Here is a 25,499-nt window from a genome sequence, read left to right as displayed (position 1 = left end):
TCTCTTTTGATTGTGGAAAAAAATTTCTCTGCCGTGTTTTCCCACCGATTGCGAAGTCTTCAAGGGTGGGCGAAGGACGGCGTTCGTACCAGCTGCCCGCCCTCCAGAGGCTTCCAGCAGACGGCCGTCGTCTCCGCTGCCGCCAGGACAGCCGCCCTCCGCGCCCCGTGGCCGCCTCTGCTCCAGACGCTGGAAACGCGCCTCCCCCGCGGCGAGCGTCCGGGGACGCAGGGGACGACGCGTGACGCCACGGGGCCGCCGCCCAATCAGACGCGGCGTCGCGGAAATTTTGACCTTTAAGGCGGCGCGGGCGTCTAGCCGGCCGGCGCTCGGCGGGATGGCGGAGGAGGCGGCGGTGGCCGTGTGCGTGCGCCTGCGGCCGCTCAACAGCAGGTAGGCCGTCGGCAGCTCGGCCGCTCGCCCTTGGTGCGCGGTCCCGGCCCGGGCGAGAGACGGGCCGGCCGGGGCTTCTCTCGACGCTGCGCAGCCGGCTCCCTGCGCTCTGGCCGCTGGCCCGGCCGCCCGGTGTCCCGGGGCGCGAGGCCCAGGCTGCTCGCTGCGCCCAGGCTTCGCTCCGGCGGCGGCTGGCTCAGCGTTCAGGACGCTGCGAGCCTGATATTCGCCCATTTGGAATTCTTTCCTTTTGGTACAGTGTAGACACTACCGTCGTTGCTCCGTGGATCTTACATTCTAGAGGAGGAGACACAGAGGTCATGAACCCTATAGAGAGAGCAGGAAGGGCAAGAAATGATGTCTGTTTGCTTCTCTAGTCTCTGCTCCTCCCTCAGAATACTAACACATTTTTGCATTTGAGAAATATGTGTTAAATGTTACTGTGTTAAATAAAGGGGAATATCAAGACGAGGACTTCCCTCTTGTCTAGGAGCTCATTATCTAATGCGTTAGAAGACAGCTCCGGAACAAAACCATCACGACACTGTGACAGGTGCTGTGACGGGCAGGTGGGGAGTGTGCCGGAGGGGTCATTAGCCCCACAGCGAGATGACGGCGTGGGAGACGGGCAGGGCTGGTGTCAGGAAAGTCCTGACACTTTTCAGGGAGAAAGAATAGTTACGTTACTTGATGGAAACGGAAGTCGGGGTATTCCAGGCACAGAGGGATTAAATCTCTTCTCTTGGGGGAACCTTCAGATAGTTGATTTGTCTTGAGTTAGGGTGTATATAGGAAGTCAGAGGAAGCAAAGGTTGAAGAGAGAAATAAACATGATCGAAGTCTCACGTGCCGTGTGTTGAGGATTTCGGATGGTTTTGAAAGATGTTAAGCAAGAAGGATAATCGGAGTTGCGTTTGAATGTATCTTTTCAGCATACAGTGCTGGGTGGGGGAAGGGCGTGAAGACCTTCCCAGGGACGCTCCGGTGAGAGGGCAGGAGGTCAGGGAAGCCCCATTGAAAAGTGGTGACCCCTTAAAGGTGGACTTTCCACATTTCTCCCAATTATAGTATAGGTCATTACCATCCTTTAAAATATTCTTCAGAAGACGAAATCTTTTAAATTATCTTTCATATAACAGACTTCAAAACTAGTTATAAAATGCACTGTTTTTATTCTTTTAGAGAAGAAGCTCTTGGAGAAGATACGCAAGTTTACTGGAAAACTGACAATAATGCTATTTATCAAGTTGATGGAAGTAAATCCTTCAATTTTGGTAAGCTTATAATAGCATCAAAAGTAAACATATTATCCTTTTCCTTTTAAGAGTACAAAAGGCTTATCCAGAATACTGGATTTGACATTAAAGATAAGACTAAGCCGTCTGTAAACTGCTTCAGTGGAAGATTTGAAAAATTGCTCATCCATCCTTTATGATAAGTAAGATAATGAATTGATGTTTAAAACACAGTTATAGTCATAATGCCTTATGACTGAAACTAACATTTTTCCTCTTATTCATTAGTGTATTTGTGGCCTAAGACTCCGTAAGCCCAAAATATGTTGCTTAATGTCAAGTCATCTTTAAGATCTTTCAGTTAGGTATATTCTTTCCACAATTATTTTCAAGAAAACTCTTTAAAGAATAAATAGTGAAGATATTCCTTCTTGGCTAGAATACAGCGGGTACCTACTGCCCCTTTTGTGGAGCTTGTCATATGGTGGGAAGAAAGACTTTAGACTACTAATTACACTTATGATGACATGGCTTTGTGGGAGTTTCTAGCAGGGGATCTAACTAGCTTAGGTACCCGGCACCTGTAGGATGAGCGAGAGCTAGCTAGGGCAAAAGGACTTGGAGGCCCTCAAGGTTGGCCAGGCTGATTTGTGTATTGATTTAGCACATTCTGTATAGTGCTGACCATGTGCCGGACACTGTTCTAAGCACCTCATATATATTAACTCATTTAATCCTCCTAACAAGCCCATGTGATAGGTACCTTCCCATTTTAATGAGGAACTGAAACGCAAATCACACAGCCAGCAAATGGAGGAGTCAGATCTGTGTTCCAGCCACACTGCCATGCTGCCACGTAGGCACCACAAAGCACAGTAAGGTCCCCTCAACAACCTTAGGAGTGAGAGTGATTAGGTTGTTGACTTAGTGTTATGCTAGAAAGCCAATATCTAAGCCTTTAGAGTAAAGATGTATAGAATAGAAAATGATTCCTGGTAAAGGACTATTTGATAGTATCAACATAAATTTTTAAAAGGTAGAACAGTATGTTCCAGAGATGATAAAACCAAGAACAAGGGATACACAGGCATTCTGACTCAAGTGCTGCAGGTTCTCAGTAGCTGTGTATGCTCACAAGGGGTTTGGACTCACCTACCTGTCTAAAGCAGCTGGTATTAAGATTTGAATCATCCTGCCATCTCTCCTTGCCCTGAACTCCTGACCCCTGGCAGCATTCAGATGGCACTTTGGTTTTCCATAGGGTTCTACCTGCAAGTGCAGATGTTGGTCATGGTGCAAGCCGTGTGAGCACTGAATTTCTCAAGACAGTTGATACATTTCCCTCCTGACTGACAAATCCATTTCTTGGGGGCTTTCTAATGTGAGCCCACCACTGAGAGAGTGGTCCATTTTTGATGCACCAACAAAGGAGAGACCACATCCTGGACTGGTGGATTCATCATGGCAAATGCTACCTACCCCCAGCCCTCAGCAGCCAGCCAACCAGCTGTTCTCTGTAACACTTCAGCTTGGCTCGGTGCTTTTCTTCCAATTGTCTGTGTTTCTTGGTTTAGTTTGAGCCAGGCCTTCTTGCTAGATATGTTATAAACACTAAAATTTCTCAAAGAATAGTAATAGTTTGCATTTCCTAAGTATTAACCATATGTTCACAGTAATTCTCTTAAGGAAGATAATATATATTCACTTTACAGGTTAGGGAAGTGAGGCACAGAGACATCATCCACGTTGCCCGAGGTCACATACCTTGTAAGTGACAGAACCAGGATTTGCAGGCAGTCTGATTCCAGATCCCCAGGTTCAGCCACTATGCCTCACTGCCTCTTGAAAGCACATAAGATAGCTGACTTGTGTTTTTTTGTGTGAGAACCAGCACATTTTACTTTATAGAGAAGTGTATTTTCAGAGGACCAATAAGTTGAAGAAAATATTGTGAGTTAAATATTTTATCATACCATATCCTGACAATTTTATTTCTTTGGGCAGCTACTAATTCAAAGTGAAAACACAGTTGATTTGTTTAGTTTAACTTGTGTGGTTTTTTTTTTAGATCGTGTCTTTGACAGTGATGAATCTACTAAAAATGTGTATGAGGAAATCACAGTACCAATCATAGATTCTGCCATACAAGGCTACAATGGTTTGTATCCACTGCAGAAACGTTTTATTTAGTCTTGGGTGTGTGTTCAACGGTATTGATAGTTTTACATACTCTCGATGCTTTTTCAATCTTTGTGTGTGTGTGTTTTTGTGTCCCCAGGTACTGTATTTGCCTATGGGCAGACTGCTTCAGGAAAAACATATACCATGATGGGTTCAAAAGATTATTTGGGAGTAATACCCAGGGCAATTCATGACATTTTCCAAAAAATTAAGAAGGTAAATAGCCAAATTTCCGGTACATACGGGTAAAAGCAGTCACCTCTTGTCATGGTGGAAGGAAGCAGGTTTACAGTTCTCTTTCGATTATCCACGGGGAAGGAAGAAAGGCATAGCGTACATTTGCTTTCCCCACAGCCTTGCTTTAGAGCTTAGAGTCCTTTCATTCTTTCCCTTGAATCCTGAAGCAGTGCTGCTCCTGTCACAAAGCAGGCATTGAGGAACAAGAAATCTTAACCCTGCCTTTGAGGAGCTGTCCGTGATCGTTCAGGAGCAGGAGAGGGTAGATGTGGTGAGAAGACCAGGATAGGCAACCTAATCAGTTAAGGCGGGTTTTCAATTTGTTTTTTCCTTACTGTTTTAATGATTTTTAATGTTCTTATTTGAACATCTGTTTGTAGGGTTTTATTTTAAGCTTAGAGAGTTGGACTGGGCACCCTCTTCTTCGAATTTTATGATGCCATACTTTTCATTATTTCTGAAACAATGCTTTTATATTTCTTTTTTTTTTTTTAAAGATTTTATTTTTTCCTTTTTCTCCCCAAAGCCCCCCGGTACATAGTTGTGTATTCTTCGTTGTGGGTTCTTCTAGTTGTGGCATGTGGGATGCTGCCTCAGCGTGGTCTGATGAGCAGTGCCATGTCTGCGCCCAGGATTCGAACTAACGAAACACTGGGCCGCCTGCAGCGGAGCACGCGAACTTAACCACTCGGCCACGGGGCCAGCCCCAATGCTTTTATATTTTTGTGTTTACTTTTGTCAATATAGAACCATAGGATTTTTTTTGTTTGTTTTACAAAGATAACTTCTCAAAGAATATTTTAATGTTTATTATGAGCACATCAACATTCAGTATTAGGTTTTCATAACTGGGTGATCTCTGATGTTTTTACATATGTTTTCCCCTAGTTTCCTGATAGGGAATTTCTCTTACGTGTGTCTTACATGGAGATATACAATGAAACCATTACAGACTTACTCTGTGACACTCAAAAAATGAAGCCTTTGATAATTCGGGAAGACTTCAATGTGAGTAACAGTGGCTCAAACAATACAGTTACTTATTGGGATTATAGTTCATGAACATTAACCTTTACTTTCCATTATTTTTTAAAATGTCTCCTGTTTCTGTGATTTGTTTTTTGTTTTCTTTCTTAAATGTTTATGAGATCATCTTTTAAGTGATGTGTATCATTTTGAAATATTGACAGTTGTAATATTTTTGTGTAAGGGCCTCAAAAGAACAAGATGGAAGTATCAGGTTAGAATTTGGTGTGCTTTGGTATAGGATATAAATTGTAAATATCATAGATTTACTTCTTATTTTTATACAGAGTAATATTCTCCATTTTCTACTTTTAACTTCTACAAATTAATTCTGTAATAGTTTGCACCTTCTCTTGAGATGCACACTTTTAAGTGACTTCTATTTCTCTACTCTTCCCATCATTAACCTTGTTTCAGAGGAATGTATATGTGGCTGATCTCACAGAAGAAGTTGTTTATACACCAGAAATGGCTTTGAAGTGGATCACAAAGGGAGAAAGTAAGACTTTATGCTGTATTTCCTCAAAACACTTGTAGAATAGTAAAAACTATTCACTTGAATGTATTTAGGCTTCAAATCACACTTTTCACTTTTAAGCTACAGTAAAAGTTAATGTTTTTCTTTGGATTTTAATATATGCCGCTGAAATATGACTCATTTTTACAGAGAACAGACACTATGGAATCACAAAGATGAATCAAAGGAGCAGTCGTTCTCATACCATTTTTAGGATGGTGGGTAATTCTCTCTCTACTTGGTCTTTCCAATTAAGAAGACACTAATTTTTCTACAAGTTGCCTTTTCTGTCTAGATTTTGGAAAGTAGAGAGAAAGGTGAACCCTCTAATTGTGAAGGATCTGTCAAGGTGTCCCATTTGGTGAGTATTGGTAAACCCTGCTAATGTACTCTATGGGCCAAAGCAAAATTTAATTCAGCTGCTGGATGTTTGGTTTCATAAGAACTGTTAACTAAATAGGGAAAAACATCTATAAATTGGTAGTTTATTCTTATCGGTAGCATGAGATAACTAGTTAAAATATAGGAAAAATTCGGGGGTCTTTCTTCCTGTTATGTTATGGCTGCCATCTCCTAAAATTTAGATGTAATGGTTGTAGGAGTTGAGGCCTTTCCTAACCAGTAACGAAAGAGGATTTGGGGTTTTTTTTCCAATCTACATTTAAAACTTAAAGTAATCTTGGAATTTGGTGATTTTTTTTTAACTTAGTCTCAGCCAGTAGAATTGAGACTTGTGAGATCAACAGAAACCTAGATGGGATGGTTAAAAAATAAATCACATATTCAAGTTCGTTCTTAAGTACAATAAAAAAATACGTTTTATATTATGAGCACAATGTTTTATGGTTTTTATTTTTTTTAATGAAAAAAAATTACATTTATTTAACCGATGGAAATGTTGCCACTGTTGACGATGTATTCAAAGTATGCATTCTGTAGATGGCACTCTCTTTGGTTTACAGCACAGGCCTTCCCATGCATCCTCCAAGTTGTGTTGGATCATATGCTGATTCACCCAGAGTTTCTTTTTGTTTTCAAATGGAGTGTTTCTTCCAATAAACTTTATTTTTCCCCCAAGGTAGTTTCTTTCTTTCTTTTTCTTTTTTCTTACTGTTCTGTTGGACATGCGTGTCAGTGAAAGCAAATTAAAATGAATTGAGGGGGTTTGCGGCATTCTACAGATCTGAAGAATTTATTGCAACAGGAGAAACCATTGTGGTCTTTATTATCATTTAATTTTAACAGTCCGTAGATACTGGGACTTTTTGTTCCCCCTTAATTGCAATTTTTCTCCCAAATGGTGGGTTGAATTTATTTATTTATTTTTTATTGAGTTAATGATAGGTTACAATCTTGTGAAATTTCAGTTGTACATTACTGTTTGTCATTCGTGTTGTAGGTGCACCACTTCACCCTTTGTGCCCACCCCCCACCCCCCCTTTCCCCTGGTGGCCACTAATCTGGTCTCTTTGTCTACATTTTTAAATTCCTCATGTGAGTGGAGTGAATCAGAGATTATCCTTCTCTAACTGGCTTATTTCACTTAACATAATTCCCTCAAGGTCCATCCATGTTGTTGCAAATGGGATGATTTTGTTCTGTTTTGCATCTGAGTAGTATTCCATTGTATATATATATACCACATCTTCTTTATCCATTCATCTGTTGATGGGCACTTAGGTTGCTTCCATATCTTGGCTATTGTAAATAATGCTGCAGTGAACATTGGGGTGCATAGGACTTTTGGAATTGCTGACTTCAAGCTCTTTGGATAGATATCCAGTAGTGGAATGGCTGGATCGTATGGTAGTTCCATTTTTAATTTTTTGAGGAATCTCCATACTGTTTTCCATAGTGGCTGCCCTAGTTTGCATTCCCACCAGCAGTGTATGAGGGTTCCATTCTCTCCACAACCTCTCCAACATTTGTTAATATTAGATTTAGATATTTTTGTCATTCTAATGGGTGTAAGGTGATATCTTAGTGTAGTTTTGATTTGCATTTCCCTGATGATCAGTGATGATGAGCATCTTTTCATGTGCCTATTGGCCATCCGTATATCTTCTTTGGAGAAATGTCTGTTCATGTCTCCAGCCCATTTTTTGATCGGGTTGTTTGATTTTTTGTTGTTGAGTTGTGAGAGTTCTTTATATATTATGGATATTAAGCCTTTGTCAGGTATATGACTTGCAAATATTTTTTCCCAGTTAGTGGGTTGTTTTTTTGTTTCAATCCTGTTTTCATTTGCCTTGAAGAAGCTCTTTAGTCTAATGAAGTCCCATTTGTTTATTCTTTCTATTGTTTCCCTTCTCTGAGTAGACATGGTGTCCGAAAAGATCCTTTTAATACTGATGTCAAAGAGCGTACTGCCTACGTTTTCTTCCAGAAGCCTTCTGGTTTCAGGTGTCACCTTTAGGTCTTTGATCCATTTTGAGTTTATTTTGGTGAATGGTGAAAAAGAATGGTCAATTTTCATTCTTCTACATATGGCTTTCCAGTTTTCCCAGCACCATTTGTTGAAAAGACTTTCTTTTCTCCATTGTATGCACTCTGCTCCTTTGTCGAAGATAAGCTGTCCATAGGTGTATGGTTTTATTTCTGGGCTTTCAATTCTGTTCCATTGATCTGTGCACCTGTTTTTGTACCAGTACCATGCTGTTTTGATTACTGTAGCTTTGTGGTAAGTTTTGAAGTCAGGGATTGTAATGCCTCCCGTTTTGTTCTTTTTTCTCAGGATTGCTTGAGCAATTTGGGGTCTTTTGTTGCCCCATATAAATTTTAGGATTCTTTGTTCTAATTCTGTAAAGAATGTCATTGGGATTCTGATTGGGATGGTGTTGAATCTGTAGATTGCTTTAGGTAGAACGGACATTCTAACTATGTTTATTCTTCCAATCCATGTACATGGAATGTCTTTCCATCTCCTTATGTCGTCATCCAATTCTCTCAAAAAGGCCTTGTAATTTTCATTATATAGGTCCTTCACTTCCTTAGTTAAATTTACCCTAAGGTATTTTATTCTTTTTGTTGCTTTTGTGAATGGTATTGTGTTCTTGAGTTCTTTTTCTGTTAGTTCGTTGTTAGAATATGGAAATGCTACTGATTTATGCAAATTGGTTTTATACCCTGCAACTTTGCTGTAGTTGTTGATTACTTCTAAGAGTTTTCCAATGGATTCTTTGGGGTTTTCTATATATAAGATCATGTCATCTGCAAACAGCGAGAGTTTCACTTCTTCCCTCCCTATTTGGATTCCTTTTATTCCTTTGTCTTGCCTGATTGCTCTGGCCAGGACTTCCAGTACTGTGTTAAATAAGTGTGTACAGTACTGTGTTAAATAAGTGATGATACATGTCTCGTCCTGTTTTCATGGGGATGGTGCTCAGTTTTTGCCCATTGAGTATGATGTTGGCTGTGGGTTTGTCATATATGGCCTTTATTATGTTGAGATAGTTCCCTTCTATGCCCATTTTGTTCAGAGTTTTTATCATAAATGGCTGTTGGATCTTGTCAAATGCCTTCTCTGCATCTATTGAGATGATCATGTGGTTTTTATTCCTCAGTTTGTTGATGTGGTATATCACGTTGATTGATTTGCGGATGTTGAACCATCCCTGTGTCCCTGGTATGAATCCCACCTGATCATGATGTATGATCCTTTTGATGAATTGCTGAATTCGGGTTGCCAAAATTTTGTTTAGAATTTTTGCATCTATGTTCATCAGTGATATTGGCCTGCAGTTCTCTTTTTTCATGGTGTCCTTGTCAGGCTTTGGTATCAGCGTGATATTGGCCTCATAGAATGTGTTAGGAAGTGTTCCATCCTCCCTAATTTTTTGGAATAGCTTGAAAAGGATAGGTATTAAATCCTCTCTGAAAGTTTGGTAGAATTCCCCAGGAAAGCCATCTGGTCCTGGGGTTTTATTCTTTGGGATGTTTTTGATTGCTGTTTCAATCTCTTGCCTTGTGATTGGTCTGTTCAAATTGCCTGCCTCTTCTTGAGTGAGCTTTGGGAGATTGTAGGAGTCTAAGAATTTATCCATTTCCTCTAGGTTATCCATTCTGTTAGCATAGAGTTTTTCATAGTATTCTCTTATAATCCGTTGTATTTCTGCAGAGTCTGTTGTTATTTCTCCTCTTTCATTTCTGCTTTTGTTTATTTGAGCTTTCTCCCGTTTTTTATTTGTAAGTCTGGCTAGGGGTTTGTCAATTTTATTTATCTTCTCAAAGAACCAACTCTTTGTTTCGTTGATCCTTTCTACTGCCTTTTTTGTTTCAATAGTATTTATTTCTGCTCTGATTTTTATTATTTCTCTCCTTCTGCTGACTTTGGGCTTTGTTTGTTCTTCTTTCTCTAGTTCAGTTAGGTGTAGTTTAAGATTGCTTATTTGGGATTTTTCTTGTTTGTTAAGATGTGCCTGTATTGCAGTGAATTTTCCTCTTAACACAGCTTTTGCTGTATCCCATATGAGTTTGTATGGCATGTTATCATTTTCATTTGTTTCTAGGTATTTTTTCTTCTTTAATTTCTTCAACGATCCATTGCTTGTTCAGTAGTGTATTGTTTAGGCTCCACATCTTTGTGCCTTTCTCAGCTTTTTTCTTCTAATTAATTTCTAGCCTTATAGCATTATGATCGGAGAAGATGCTTGTTATTATTTCAATTTTTTTAAAATTTGTAGAGGCTTGCCTTGTTTGGCAACATATGGTCTATCCTTGAGAATATTCCATTTGCACTTGAGAAGAATGTGTATTCTGCTGTTTTAGGATGAAGTGATCTATATATGTCTATTAAGCCCAATTGTTTTTTCATTTAGCTCCACTATTTCCTTGTTGATTTTCTGTCTGGATGATCTGTCCATTGATGTGAGTGGGGTGTTGAGGTCCCCTACTATTTTTGTGTTGTTTTTAACATCTTCCTTTAGGTCTGTTAATAGTTGCTTTATGAATCTTGGTGCTCCTGTGTTGGGTGCATAGATATTTATAAGTGTTATTTCTTCTTCATGAAGTGTCCCTTTGATCATTATATATTGTCCCTCTGTGTCTCTCTTTACCTGTCTTATTTTGAAATCTGCTTTGTCTGATATAGGAATTGCAACACCTGGTTTTTTTTTGCTTGCTATTAGCTTGAAGTATTGTCCTCCACCCTTTCACTCTGAACCTGTGTTTGTCCTTGAGGCTGAGGTGTGTTTCCTGGAGGCAACAAATTGTTGGATCTTGTTCTTTAATCCATTTTGCCACTCTGTGTCTTTTTATTGGAGAGTTCAGTCCATTTACATTGAGAGTGATTATTGATTCATGTGGACTTAATGCTGTCAATCTGTTGCTCGTTATCTGGTTTTCCTGTGTTTGTCTTCCTGTGTGCTTTAGCCTACCCATTTAATACTGCACTTTCTTATGCTGGGTTTCTTAGCTTTTTCCTTATTTATGTTTTGTGGCTTTGTTGTGTTTTTTAGTTTAGTGTCTACCCTGAAGTTTGTATTTTGAATCTCGTGTATAATATAGTCTATTCTCTGGTGGGCTCTTACTTACTTGGCCTAGACTAATTTAGTCCCTTTGCTCTTCCCCTCCTAAATTATTATTTTCATTTCTTTTTTTTTTAAGATTTTATTTTTTTCCTTTTTCTCCCCAAAGCCCCCCAGTACATAGTTGTATATTCTTCGTTGTGGGTCCTTCTAGTTGTGGCATGTGGGACGCTGCCTCAGCGTGATTTGATGAGCAGTGCCATGTCTGCGCCCAGAATTTGAACCAACAAAACACTGGGCTGCCTGCAGCAGAGCGCGTGAACTTAACCACTTGGCCATAGGGCCAGCCCCGTTATTTTCATTTCTTATTCCAACTCGTGTTATGAGTTTGTAGTTAGAGTGATAAGATCCACTTTGCTTTGGTAGTTTCCTTACCTTTGTCCTAATGCTATAGGTGAATATTTGCTATCCTATTCTGGTTCTATTTATCTGTCTCCCTACTCTGTGGATTGTGTCCCCTTTCTCCCTTTTTTCTTTTTTCAGGTATGAGAGCCTTCTTGAGGATTTCTTGTAGTGGAGGACTTTTGGTTACAAATTCCCTTAACTTTTGTTTGTCTGGAAAAGATTTAATTTCTCCCTCACATCTGAAGGATATTCTTGCTGGATAGAGTATTCTTGGCTAAAGATTTTTATCTTTTAAAGTTTTGAATATGTCACTCCATTCTCTCCTAGCTTGTAAAGTTTCTGCAGAGAAATCTGCTGAAAGTCTGATAGGAGTTCCTTTGTAGGTTATTTACTTCTGTCTTGCTGCCCTGAGTATTCTTTCTTTGTCTTTCATTTTTGCCATTTGTACTACTATATGCCTTGCAGTAGGTCTTTTCACATTGACAAATCTAGGAGATCTGAAAGCTTCCTCTACACACATTTCTCCCTCAATCCCTAGATTTGGGTAGTTCTCTTCTATAATTTCATTAAGAACACTCTCTGCTCCATTTTCCTTTTCCACGTTCTTGGGAATTCCTATTATCCATAAATTCTTTCTTCTCATTGAATCCGCTATCTCTCAGAGATTTTCCTCATTTTTTTTAACTCTTAGTTCTCTTTCTTCCTCTGTCTGGAGCCATTCGGCCTGTATATCTTCAATTATGCTAATTTGCTCCTCTCTGGTGTCTACACAGGCATTCAGGGAGTCCGTATTCTGTTTTATCTGGTCCATTGTGTTTTTCATCTCTAGTTATTCTGTTTGATTCTTCTTTATAATTTCAATCTCTTTTGTGAAGTAACTCCAGAACTCGTTGGCTTGTTTCTCTATCTTTCTCTCTATCTCATTGGGTTTTTTGATTATAGCTGCTCTGAACTCATTTTCACTTAGTTTACCTATTTCTAAGTTCTCAGGACTTAATTCTGTGTTTTTATTGTTTTCCTTCTGGTCTGGAGCTTTTATAAATTGCTGGATGGTAGAGGAGCGGTTTTTTCACATGGTGGTAGAATTGAGTTGCAGTTACAGCCTGTTGCCACTATATGGGGGTTGAGAGCCACGTGTTTTGAGCTCTCTGCCTTCGGACAAGATGGCAGCACCCAGCATTGTTTGCCAGGGGGAGGGGCTGTTTTTCTGGCTCGCCGATCTGGATTTGGATCAGTTCTGTTTTCTGGTCTCCTGAGGCCCTGGGTTTATGGGGTCCCCACACACGGAAGCTTTCCCCCATCAGCGGGTTTCCACTATACCGGCGGCAGGAGTCCTGGGCAATCCCCCGGTCACGTGGCCCCTCCCCCACTCCTTCCCTCACCTGCGGCAGTGATCCCAGACTCTAGGGGAGGGAGCGAAGTTCTCTCCTACCCTGTTCCAGCTCCTCTGAGGCCAGCAGCAGGGTCTCTGTCCTCCGTCTTTTTGATACTCTAGGTCTCTGATCTCCTGGCATTAGGTTTATTAGCTGAAATTCAGTTTTTTTTCAGTCCTTTGTTGTAGTTTGGAGGGGAGAGAGTCCCAGGTCACCTCACCCCGCCATTTTGCTCCACCCACCCCGTCCATGAGCACAATGTTTTAGACTGTAAATCACTTGAAGGGAAGAGTAATGTCTAATTCATCTTTATAGCCCCAACACATCGTATGTAGTTTATATTCAATACCTGTTTGTTGAATGAGTGAACATAAGCATTATGCAAACACTCCTTACCACATAAGTAAACCTCCCATTTCCTTCTTGCTGCGCTGTATCAATTCTCTGTGTTTTTGTGCTTCCTTCCTATTCCTTACCATTATTACTTTATTCTCTGTCTTCAGGACCTAAATTCTTTAGCTTGATGTGGGATACGATTTAAGATTATTCTGTTTGGGAGCTGGCCCCGTGGCCAAGAGGTTGAGTTCTCATGCTGCTTTGGAGGCCTGGGGTTTCGCCACTTTGGATCCTGGGTGCGGACCCAGCACCGCTCATCAGGCCACGCTGAGGTGGTGTCCCACATAGCACAGCCAGAAGGACCTACTACAACTAGAATATACAACTGTGTGCTGGGGGGCTTTGGGGAAAAGAAGAAGTCGGGGGGAAGATTGGTAACAGATGTTAGCTCAGATGCCAATCTTTAAAAAATAAAGATTATTTTATTTGAAAACTTCAGGGAAAAAACGAGTAAATCTATAATATGTTTATTCGCTTTGAGATTTTGAAAAATCACTCAAGTATCTAATTCTAGTTCACCCCAGTTATTTTACTACACAGTATAATGTCTATTATAATAGCCTATTCTTTCTTCAGTTTAGCAATAAAAAACCCCACAAAACCTAACTTCTGTTTTGTTTTCCAAACCTGGCCTGTGATATTTCACTGCAATTTTTAACTTTTCTCTTAATAATGTAGCTTTAATACTCTTGACATATTCAGTGATCCATTTGGTGACTTTTCTTGTGTTCTTTGATGTTCTATTATCTGGCGACCTTAGATATCATCAAGTCCAGCCCTCCAGCCTCCCGCTCACTCTAAGTATCTTCTTGGAAAGAAGTCTTCCCCAGAGTCATTTTCTGGCTCTTTGGAGGGAGTCTCTGAGTGTCTCCTGGCCTTTCTGGGAGAATAATGTCCAGGTTCTCTTAGCTCTGCTCCGTCTCTATTCCCTTCTGTGGCTTCTTTTCCCTACCTTTCTAACAAAAACTCAGGCATGTTCTGTGGCCTTTCTTACTTCCCCGTTGCCCTCTGACATTTGGTTCACATTTGTCTTTTGATGACAGCCATATATTTATTTTGTCTAGAGCTCTGAGTTCTAATTCATATCTTCCTAAAGATTGTTATAATGGTGTGTCTCACTGATATCTCAAATTTTAGTATGTCTAAAACCAAGTTATTTCTTCCTACCATGGTGAATATTCCTTTTTTCCAGTATTATCAGTGTTATCCTGGTCACCTAGGCTGGAAACCCAAGTCAGTTTCACCTCATCTTTTTCTGCCTTCTCTTTTGTCCCGTCATCCCCGTTTTTTATTGATGCTACCCTTTAGCATTCCATGGGTGTCATACTCAAGTCCTCATCTCTTGATATACTGTATCATTCCCCTGGACCTGGCCCCCATGACCTGGTTTTGCTTCTTCAGTCTGTTATGCAGATTTCTGATGTCACTAAGCTTGTGTCGTGTCACTTCCTTGGACAAGATCTGGCCACTCTTAACCAGTCTAACTTGACGTCCTTCTGCTCCATGTGCGCTCCTCTCTTAAGGATAGGTTGGGCCACTTGGTATCTTTGAACACTAATGCTTATTCCCATCTTTATACCTAAGTTCATGCTGCCTTCACCACCACTTTACCCCTTTATTATGTATCTAGGCCATCTGTGGTAGATACTACACAGGAAAGGTGAGACTTCTTTGAATGTTTTAAAGAAAGAAGTATCTGAGACAGGACTCCAAAGCAGAAGTGTGTAATCACCTGCTCATCACTGGAGGTCTCCACAGAGACAAATAATTTAAATCTTTGACTTTCTTTTAATGCATTAAGAATATTTGCGGAGGCTTTACAGTGTTCTGAGCCCAGGACTGGGCTCTGAGATTAAAAGAGTAAAGAAGACATCCCTCCATACTTACTGTCTCCATGGCAACCTCCCTAGTCCAGGCCACCTTGTCTCCATTCACATTCCTGCCCCAGCCTCCTAACTGGGCTCCTGGCTACGGTCTTGCCCCTCTCCAATCTGTTTGCCCCCCAGGGGCCCAGGTGACCCTTGAGGAAGTTCAGTCAAGCATGTCACTCTTGTCAAAGCCGTCCAATGGCTTCCCATTGCATCCGAAAAACCCGCTTCTGTACCCTATCTTGTCCCATCTCTCCTTCACCAACTCTGCCACACTGCCCTTTCCATTTCTTGAACACACCAAGCTCATTTCTGCTTTGTGACTGGTGTGCTGGTTGTTCTTTAATCTGGAGTATGGTTCCCTTGGTCTTTGCAGGGCTGGCTCCCTCTTCTCCGTCCTTCCAGATCTTAGCTGAATTGGGGGACTTCCCCTGCCATCCTGCCCAAAGAGCCTGTCCTGTCCTTTCCTCTTCCCACTTCTAACACTCTGTTTAAATTGTCTGTATTACGCTTAACATGCTATGTTTCTTATTTGTTTGTCTTTTTCTCTCCTCTCACTAACTTCCTCCTCCCCGAGTCCCACCCTGTGCAGAACATAAGCTGAGAGCAGGGTCCTCATTTGTCTGTTGCGCTGCCATATCCCTAGCACCTAACGTGCTGCCTGCAGCACGACAGGCAGTCAGTTTTTTCCAACAATATTTGTGAAATGGAAGAGAGGCCCATGGTTTTAAAGATGCTACAGTGTGGTCAGAGACGCAAATAACTAGCTCAACACAGTAAGTGCTATAATAACCAGTCATATCTATAAAGACCTCTGGGTACACCGTTGAAAGGTCAATTCATTCACGGTATAGGGAAGGAAGGATAAAGTTGACAAAGCTACACTGGGAAGGTGGCAGTTGCCTTTGGTCGTGAAGGAAGAGTAGGGGCAGACTAGAACATCAGAATCAGCGAAACACAGGGAATGGCAAAGGGTAGCTGTGCATGGTGTGGAGGGCATAGTCCGTAGTTCAGCCAGAGTTAAGAGTAACTGATGGACAGAAATGAGGCTAGAGCAACACAAGTGCCGGATTATAAAGAATCGTATTCACCATGGTAAGATTTCGAACTTTGTGTAGGAAAGTGAACCTATTATGGCAGCATCATGGAGGAGGTATTATAAAGAAGGAACAAGATGTTGAGCTCAGTTTGACTCAGACAAGGGAAGGCTTAAATAGTGAGGTGAGAAACAAGGAAACAGATGGGGTGTTCAGATAAACCATGGGTTAAAAATGTTCTTCCAGTACTTTGGATTTTATTATTTCAAGTTACACTTCCTAAAGGTTTATTTTCATCTCTTGCAGAATTTGGTTGATCTTGCAGGCAGTGAAAGAGCTGCTCAAACAGGTGCTGAAGGTAATGAAAACTCATGAAATATTTTGGTCTGAACGTCCTCCTGTTCTTTAACAGAGTAAAAGTGCCACCATGCATTTTAGAGACTAATAAAGTAATGATAATTTTGTGATAAAAGTCTTTAACAGAAAAAGCAGCTTCCTTATCTGGCTTATTATCTGCTTTGTGCTGCTGTAGCGTTAGTTAAAAAGATGAAACTCTGTCGTTGACAGGATTTATAGTTGGAAAGCTCCTGAGAGTCCCATGAACACCATAATCAGTAAGGAAATTCAGAAAAGTGGCAGGATACAAAATTAATCTATAGACATGAGCACCTCCTAACACAACAGCCGGTTGGAATATGTAATGTACGAAAAGACCCCCTTTGCAATAATGACTTAAAAGGCATAATACCTAGGAAGAAACTCAACAAAAATTGTATAAGACCAAAATAAGGAAAACATTAAAACAGACCTGAAAGAGGTAACCAAACACTGAGACAAATGAAAACGCATACTTAGATGGGAAGTTTCAGAACCATAAAGATGTCAGGCCTCTCTCTGTTTTAGTTTCCTGCAGCCTGACATAGAGACACTCAGCTGAGTGTGGCCTGTACCCACCACACCAGTGGATCCTCAGACCTGTGAACAAGAAATAAATGCCTGTTGCTTTAAGCTGGCTTGTTAAACAGCAGTATTCCAGCAATAGCTGAATAACGCACCTGTGCAATAACTGCTGTTCAGAAGGATTTGTTGCAGTATTTTTTTGTGTACATGGCAGATTGAACACCTGCATGTCCCTCAGCAGGGTGCTAGGTAAATAAATTCTGATACATCCATACAATGGAATTCTATGCTGTAAAAAAGAGTGAAAAAGACCAATGTTTACCAATAAGATAGATGATATATTGCCAAGTGAAAAAAGCAAAGTGCAAAATAGTGTGTATAGTATGTTACTATTTATGTAAAGAAGAAAGGGGAAAAATTAATACGTATGAACTTGTATTTCTAAAAATCTCTAGAAGAATAAACTAATAATAGTTCTTGGTTAGAGCGATAGGAACTGGTTGAAAGGAGAATAAAGTGAGAGAAACCTTTTTCAGTAGACTTCCGTTTAAGACATGTGAGCATATTAACAGTTTAAAAATAAGGACTTTTGGTTGTGAACCTCTAGGAACTAACTTGGTTGCACGTCATTAGTTGCCTGTATTGGAGGTTTGGAAAAATAGATTTGAATTGAGGAGTTCGAGGAGCTCTTTTAGGACGTGGTGCAGACATGGGCTTTCCTGCATTCTTATTCTTTTCTTAGTCGTCTTTTTCGAGCTGTTTCTCTTGGGTGAGAGCCTTTCTGCTTCACGTGATGGGTGGGAGGAAGGGAAGGGCGCCTGTCAGCAGTGGGAGGAAAGGTGGGCGCAGATCTAATTTGAAGCACAGACTGTAGCATCTGACCCTGCAATTTCTAATTTCTCCCATAAATTACTGATAAATAAGTTCATCATCTAGTACAGGGGCCAATTTGTTTTCTTATTTATTTAATAAATGCAGGTGTGCGACTCAAGGAAGGCTGTAATATAAATCGTAGCTTATTTATTTTGGGACAAGTGATCAAGAAACTTAGTGATGGACAAGTTGGGTAAGTTTGTCCCATTGTACATTTACCTATTAATGCTTACGTTTTTCATTAGGTTGAAAATTATGATATTTCAGTGACACTCAAATAAATGTACTGATACCCCTGTATGTTCAAAAGCTTCTGTGATTCTATGAGCATGCGTTGCTTCTTATATGTATGACCGTGACCTACTAAATTTACTTTATATTTTAAATATTTTCTAGTTAGTAGTTTTGCTCTGCCTCAAGTAACCAGTAAAGAATGAATTTTTTAAACTGTAGCAAATTTAAGGTTCTGCGTTAAAAATAAACCACTTTTGTTATATAAAAAGTTTTACTCTTTTTCTCCCCAAACTCATCTCTCACTAAGTGGTTTCATAAATTATCGAGATAGCAAATTAACACGAATTCTCCAGAATTCCTTGGGAGGAAATGCAAAAACACGCATTATCTGCACAATTACTCCAGTGTCTTTGGATGAAACCCTGACTACTCTCCAGGTGAGTTTGATTTTTATCTCGAATCAATATGGGGGAAATCATCTTTCAGAAGGAAAAATTAGCTACTAAAATTAGGTGTAATTTTTTGTAATTGACATAACATACCTGTTAAAATAAAATTGGTGTGTCTACTAAATAGCATTCCTTAATCTTCCCAAACTTCAATCATTCATATCCTGCCTCCCCAATTTTTGCCACATCCAACAATATTTTATTGAAATTGACTTGATTTTTTCTTAAATAACTCACTTTTTAAATTTATCTTATTATAAAAGGAAACTTTCTATCAGTCCCATAAATGAAAAACTGGTTATCACTTGGAACAAACAGAAGGTGACCCAAAAAATGGGTGTGTGTGTTTATAACAAAATAATTCTTAAGTTCCTGCTAACAAATTGTTGCCTGCCTTTGCTCTGAGCCTAAGGCCTGTATTTTCTGTTTTCAAAAGAAAAGAAGAATGAGAACTGTCAGTAGAATAGCTGTCTCAATGAAGGGTTCAGTGTTATTTAATGGGCACCCTCACGTACCCAGTTAAAGTTACTTTTGACACTCGTGCTCTAAGAAACATCACTTTAAGTAGCTATTGAGCGCTGGATCAAGGTTCTGTCAGAGAAACAAAGGTAGGAGATAGCGTTCCTGGCTTCACAGAATTTATAGTCTTATAGTGAAGATAAGACCTGTCTTCCAGCGTGATTTCCTTGGATTAAAAGTTAAGTGGCTAATAAGTAGGACAGAGTTCAAAGGAAGGAGAGGTGCTTTTGACTGGAAGTGAAGCTTCAGCGCAGAGGGAGCATTTGCCCTGGACTTTGAGGAGTAGATGGATTCCAGTGAGCCAGGGTGTGTAGGCTCTCTGTTGGCATCTGTCTTCAAGATATTTCTCTGACCCTCCTGAAGACTAGTGGCAAAGGTAAGTTATGGACATTGTTACAGGGACGTAGAATGCTGTGTGTTCAGAAGCTGTAAGCCACCTGGGAAGCTTTTACTGATGTTTCTTTACAAAAGAAAATTACAAGAAACCTAAATATTAATTAAACTAATCTTTTGGTGTCAACGTTTAACACTCTTGTATTTTTTCCCAGTTTGCCAGCACTGCTAAATATATGAAGAATACTCCTTATGTCAATGAGGTGTCTAGTGATGAAGCTCTCCTGAAAAGATATAGAAAAGAAATAATGGATCTTAAAAAACAATTAGAGGAGGTATGTATGAACTGTGTATTTCAGTAAAGAATAGAGATGGATTTAGAATTGAGATCTGCCTACATGCCCAGAGACTCTTAAATCCTCAATATCTGAGTTCTACAATCTAAATTTAAAACAAGTAGTTTTTAACTAAGGAGAAATCAACCCGTAAAAACTTTACTATAAACTGCAAGATTTGGTTTCTTGAAATTATTTTAGATTTTGTTTTTCATTTCCAAAGGGCAAAATTTGAGATTTTCAAATGGGCCAAGTAGAGATACGTTTTTTTAAGAGATAAAAACTGTCACAAATACAGAGAATTAGGTTAAAAAGAGAGACGATGAATAGTGTTTAAAACTACTTTGTTTCATTTTACATTATCTTGAATTCCTCTTCTAGCCCTAAGATAGCAATCTAATAAGATAGCATAATTGCTTGTCATTACCATTTGTTTGTTTAAACCATCATGGTCCCCAGTCTGTAAAAAACTTACATTTTACTGATCTTTTTAAAAATGACCTAAAATGTCAAATGGCGGTCTTAGAAGGATCTCTCTTCCTTTGCTATAGGTATTCAAGTCTCTGCTTTATGATTTCTCTGCCTATTTATATATTTTTAGTCAATTAATAGAATTGCTTTAACAGCATTGATATAATCTTATACATGGCATATAGAATAGTGACATGAGGAGAAATGTATATTTTACCCTATTATAAGTTTGAGAAATTATTGATTATGGTAACTGCATATTGGTGTTCTGCAGGTAGGGCATATTTTATTTCAATAAAATTCTCAGGCCAGCCCTGTGGCCTAGTGGTTAAGTTTGTTGCACTCCACTTTGGCAGCCCGGGTTCAGTTGCCGTCCGCAGACCTACACCACTTGGCGGCCATGCTGTCCTGTTGTCCCATGTACAAAATGGAGGAAGATAGGCACAGATGTTAGCTCAGGGCAAATCCCTTTCAAGCAGAAAGAGAAAGATAGGTACAGATGTTAGCTCAAGGTGAATCTTCCTCAGCAAAAAAAAAAAGAAAAATTCTCAAAACTCACATACAAATTTATATTTTTTTAAACTATACTTTCAAGGTTTTAAAACCTACCTACATTTATTAACGTAACCCAATATTACATTCTTTAGGTTTCTTTAGAGACTCGGGCCCAGGCAATGGAAAAAGACCAATTGGCCCAACTTTTGGAAGAAAAAGATTTGCTTCAAAAAGTGCAGATTGAGAAAATTCAAAACTTAACACGAATGCTAGTGACCTCTTCTTCCCTCACATCACAACAGGAATTAAAGGTAAAATTTAAAAGACAACAGCTTCTTTTCTTCTTCTATTATTGTTTTTTTTAATTGCAGTAACTTTGGTTTATAACAGTATATAAATTTCAGGTGTATATCGTTATATTTCAATTCCTATGTAGATTATATCATGCTGACCACCAAAAGACTAATTACCATCCATCACCACACATGTGCCTAATCATGCCTTTCAACCTCTTCTCTCCCCCTTTCCCCTCTGGTAACCACCAATCCAATCTCTGTTGCTATGGGATTGTCTTTTGTTGTTTTTATCTTCTATTTGTGAGTGAGATCATACAATGTTTGACTTTCTCCCTCTGACTTTTTACTCTCAGCAGCAATACCCTCAAGGTCCATCCTTGTTGTCACAATTAGCCAGATTTCATCCTTTTTTATGGCTGAGTAGTATTCCCTTGTGTATATATACCACATCTTCTTCATCCATTCATCCCTTGACGGGCACCTAAGTTGCTTCCAAGTCTTGGCTATTGTGAATAAGCCTACAGTGAACATAGGAGTGCATGTATCTTTACGCATTCACGTTTTGACGTTCTTTGGATAAATACCCAAGAGTGGAATAGCTGGATCATATGGTAGGTCTAGTCTTAATTTTTTGAGCCATCTCCATACTGTTTTCCATAGTGACTGCACCAGTTTGCACTCCCACCAGCAGTGTATGAGGGTTCCCTTCTCTCTACATCCTCTCCAACACTTATTGTTTCCAGTCTTGTTAATTATAGCCATTCTGACAAGAGTGAGGTGATATCTCATTATAGCTTTGATTTGCATTTCTCTGATAGTGATGTTGAGCATCTTTTCATGTGCCTGTTGGCCATCCGTATATCTTCTTTGGAGAAATCTCCATTCAGATCTTTTGCACATTTTTGAACTGGGTTTTTGGTTTTTTTGTTGTTGAGATGTATGAGTTCTTTGTATATTTTGGATATTCACCCCTTTTTTGATATATGGTTTACAAACATCTTCTCCCAATTGTTAGGCTGTCTTTTCCTTTTCTTGATGGCTTCCTTTGCTGTGCAGAAGCTTTTTAGTTTGATGTAGTCCCATTTGTTTATTTTTTATATTGTTTCTCTTGCCCAGTCAGGCATGGTATTTGAAAATATGCTGCTAAGACCAATGTCAAAGAGTGTACTGCCTATGTTTTCTACTAGAAGTTTCGTGGTTTCAGGTCTTACATTCAAGTCTTAAATCCATTTTGAGTTGATTTTTGTGCATGGTGTAAGGTAATGGTCTACTTTCATTCTTGGGCATGTGGCTGTCCAGGTTTCCCAACACCATTTATTGAAGAGACTCTACTTTCTCCATTGTATGCTCTTGGCTCCCCTGTCAAAAATTAGCTGTCCATAGATGTGTGGGTTGATTTCTGGACTCCTGATTCTGTTCCATTGATCTGTGTGTCTGTTTTTATGCCATACCATGCTGTTTTGGTTACTATAGCTTTGTAGTATATTTTGAAATCAGGGAGTGTGACGCCTCCAGCTTTGTTCTTTTTTCTCAGGGTTCCTTTGGCTATTCTGCGTCTTTTGTTGTTCCATGTAAATTGTAGGATTCTTTGTTCTATTTCTGTGAAAAATGTTGTTGGAAATTTGATTGGGATTGCACTGAATCTGCTTTATTATGTTGAGGTACTTTCCTTCTATACCCAATTTATTTAGAGTTTTTATCATAAATGGATGCTATATCTTGTCAAACGCTGTCTCTGCATCTATTGAGATGATCATGGCATTTGTATTTTTCATTTTTGTTAATGTGGTGTATCACGTTAATAGATTTGCAGATGTTGAACCATCCCTGCATCCCTGGAATAAATCCCACTTGATCATGGTGTATGAAATTTTTAATGTATTGTTGTAGTTGATTTGCTAGTATTTTGTTGAGGATTTTTGCATCGATGTTCATCAGTGATATGAGCCTGTAATTTTCTTCTTTTGTGTTGTCCTTGTCTGCTTTTGGTATCAGGATGATGTTGACTTCGTAAAATGAATTTGGAAGCTTCCTCTCTTCTTCAATTTTTTGGAAGAGTTTGAGAAGGATAGGATTAAGTCTTTGAATGTTTGGTATAATTCACCAGGGAAGCCGTCTGGTCCTGGACTTTTATCTTTTGGGAGGTTTTTGATAACTGTTTCAATCTCCTTACTGGTGATCGGTCTATTCACATTCTCTACTTCTTCTTGATTCAGTTTTGGAAGGTTGTATTAGTCTAAGAATTTATCCATTTCTTCTAGATTATCCAGTTTGTTAGCGTATAGCTTTTCATAGTATTCTTTTATAATCTTTTGTATTTCTGAGGTATCTGTTGTAATTTCTCCTCTTTGATTTCTGATTTTATTTATCTGAGCCTTCTCTTTTTTTCTTGGTGAGTCTAGCTAAAGGTTCGTCGATGTTGTTTATCTTTTCAAAGAATCAGCGCTGAGTTTCATTGATTTTTTTTCCTGTTTTTTTTTAGTCTCTATTTCATTTATTTCTGCTCTGATTTTTATTACTTCCTTCCTTCTACTGATTTTGGGCTTTGTTCTTCTTTTTCCAGTTCCTTTAGGTGCACTGTTAGACTGTTTATTTGGGATTTTTCTTCTTTGTTGAGGTAGGCCTGTATTGATATAAACTTCCCTCTTAAAACCGCTTTTGCTGTATCACATAGACTTTGGCCTGTCGTAGTTTCATTTTCATTTGTCTCCAGATATTCTTGATTTCTCATTTGATTTCTTCTTTGACTCAATTGTTGTTCAATAGCATTTTGTTTAAGCTCCATCCATTTGTGGCTTTTCTGATTTTCTTCCTGTAGTTGATTTCTAGTTTCATACCATTGTGGTCAGAAAAGATGCTGGGTATTATTTCAGTCTTCTTAAATTTATTGAGACTTGTTTTGTGGTCTAATATGTGATCTGTCCTGGAGAATGTTCCATGTCCGTTTGAAAAGAATGTGTATTCTGCAGGTTTGGGATGGAATGTTCTATACATGTGTACTAAGTCCATCTGGTCTAATATGTCATTTACGCCATTTCCTTATTGATCTTTTGTTTTGATGATCTCTCCTTTGGTGTAAGTGGATTGTTAAAGTCCTCTACTATTATTGTGTTGCTATTTCTCCTTTTATGTCTGTTAATAATTGCTTTATATGTCGAGGTGCTGTTATGTTGGGTGCATAGATATTTGTAAATGTTAAATATTCTTGTTGGATCATTCCCTTTATCATTATGTAGTGCCCTTTGTCTGTTGTTACAGTTTTTATTTTAAAGTCTATGTTTTCTGATATGAATATTGCTACCTCAGCTTTCTTTTCATTGCCATTTTCATGGAGTATCTTTTTCCATTCCTTCTCTTTCAGTTTGTGAGTGTCTTGAAGTCTGAAATGCATCTCTTGTATGCAGCACATATATGGGTCTTATTTTTTTTATGAAAGATGACAGCTTAAACTTGATATATAGGGAATAGAATTGGTATTCTTATATGCTTATTATATAGCTATGTGTTTCTTATCCTTTGATACAGTATATTTTAGGAAAGAACCTTTTGTGTATTTGCCTATACCTCAACAACACCTAGAACGTTCATTAAAAATACTTAACCCTGATTCCCATATGAAGAGATCCTAATTCAGAAAGTCTGGGATGTAGTCAAGGAATCTATTTGCACTATACTTCTTATGAAATTCTAATGAAATTGATTAGGTGATTGGAAACCACAGGTGTCTAGAGTATGTGGTAATATTTTCTATTTAATGAAACAGAAATAGTAATCTCAGGAAAATTTATCTAGACTATAAATCAACATAGTAATCAAAATTCTGGCTTCCAGTCTGTGTGCTTTTGTTTTTACCAGAGTAGGGGTTTATTTATCCAGCAGATGTTTTGGGGAGTGATAGTGTCATGGTTAAGAGAATGGCCTCTGGAGCTGGACTTTCTGGATTTGAATCCCAGTTCTGTCAATTCCTAACTCTCGACCTTGGGCCCTTTCTTAAATACTTTTTGCTGCAGTTTCCTTATCTGTGAGAAAGCTTGATCCCCACCTCATAGGACTGATGTGACAATTAAGTGAAGTGATATATAGAATGTGCTTAACACTATACTCTCCATACAGCAAATCCTCAATAAGTGTATGCTGTTAAGATTATTATTAATAGACGCTACCTTTAAGTCCACCATACCAGGTAAATGGAAGGCATCAAAACCATCTGTTGGCTCAGCCATGAGTAGGAAACAGCCCAAGGAAAGGGGTAGGGAAAAGTATGCCGGTTAGACATCTACATGTACAAAAGCTTGGAGTCGTGAGAAAACATATTTCTTGGACTTAAAATATTCTGGTGGCAGGGGCATTTAAACCACATTGTAGGATTCGAACATTGCATTATGCTAAGGATATGGGAAAGCCTTGTAGGTAACATGATTGGAATTGCTGTTTAGAAAGATGTGGCTACTGTGTACCTAC

General features: G+C 39.1%; 1 pseudogene; it reads left to right on the top strand.

Annotated features, from left to right (window-relative positions):
• The first annotated feature begins 249 nt into the window (after window positions 1-249).
• The window catches only part of LOC139044131 (centromere-associated protein E-like), an 84,479-nt pseudogene continuing 59,229 nt past the window's right edge, over window positions 250-25,499 (top strand).

This window comes from Equus asinus, unplaced genomic scaffold (assembly GCF_041296235.1).
Source record: "Equus asinus isolate D_3611 breed Donkey unplaced genomic scaffold, EquAss-T2T_v2 contig_617, whole genome shotgun sequence".
NCBI lineage: Eukaryota > Metazoa > Chordata > Mammalia > Perissodactyla > Equidae > Equus > Equus asinus.
This window is presented reverse-complemented; position numbering and strand designations above follow the sequence as displayed.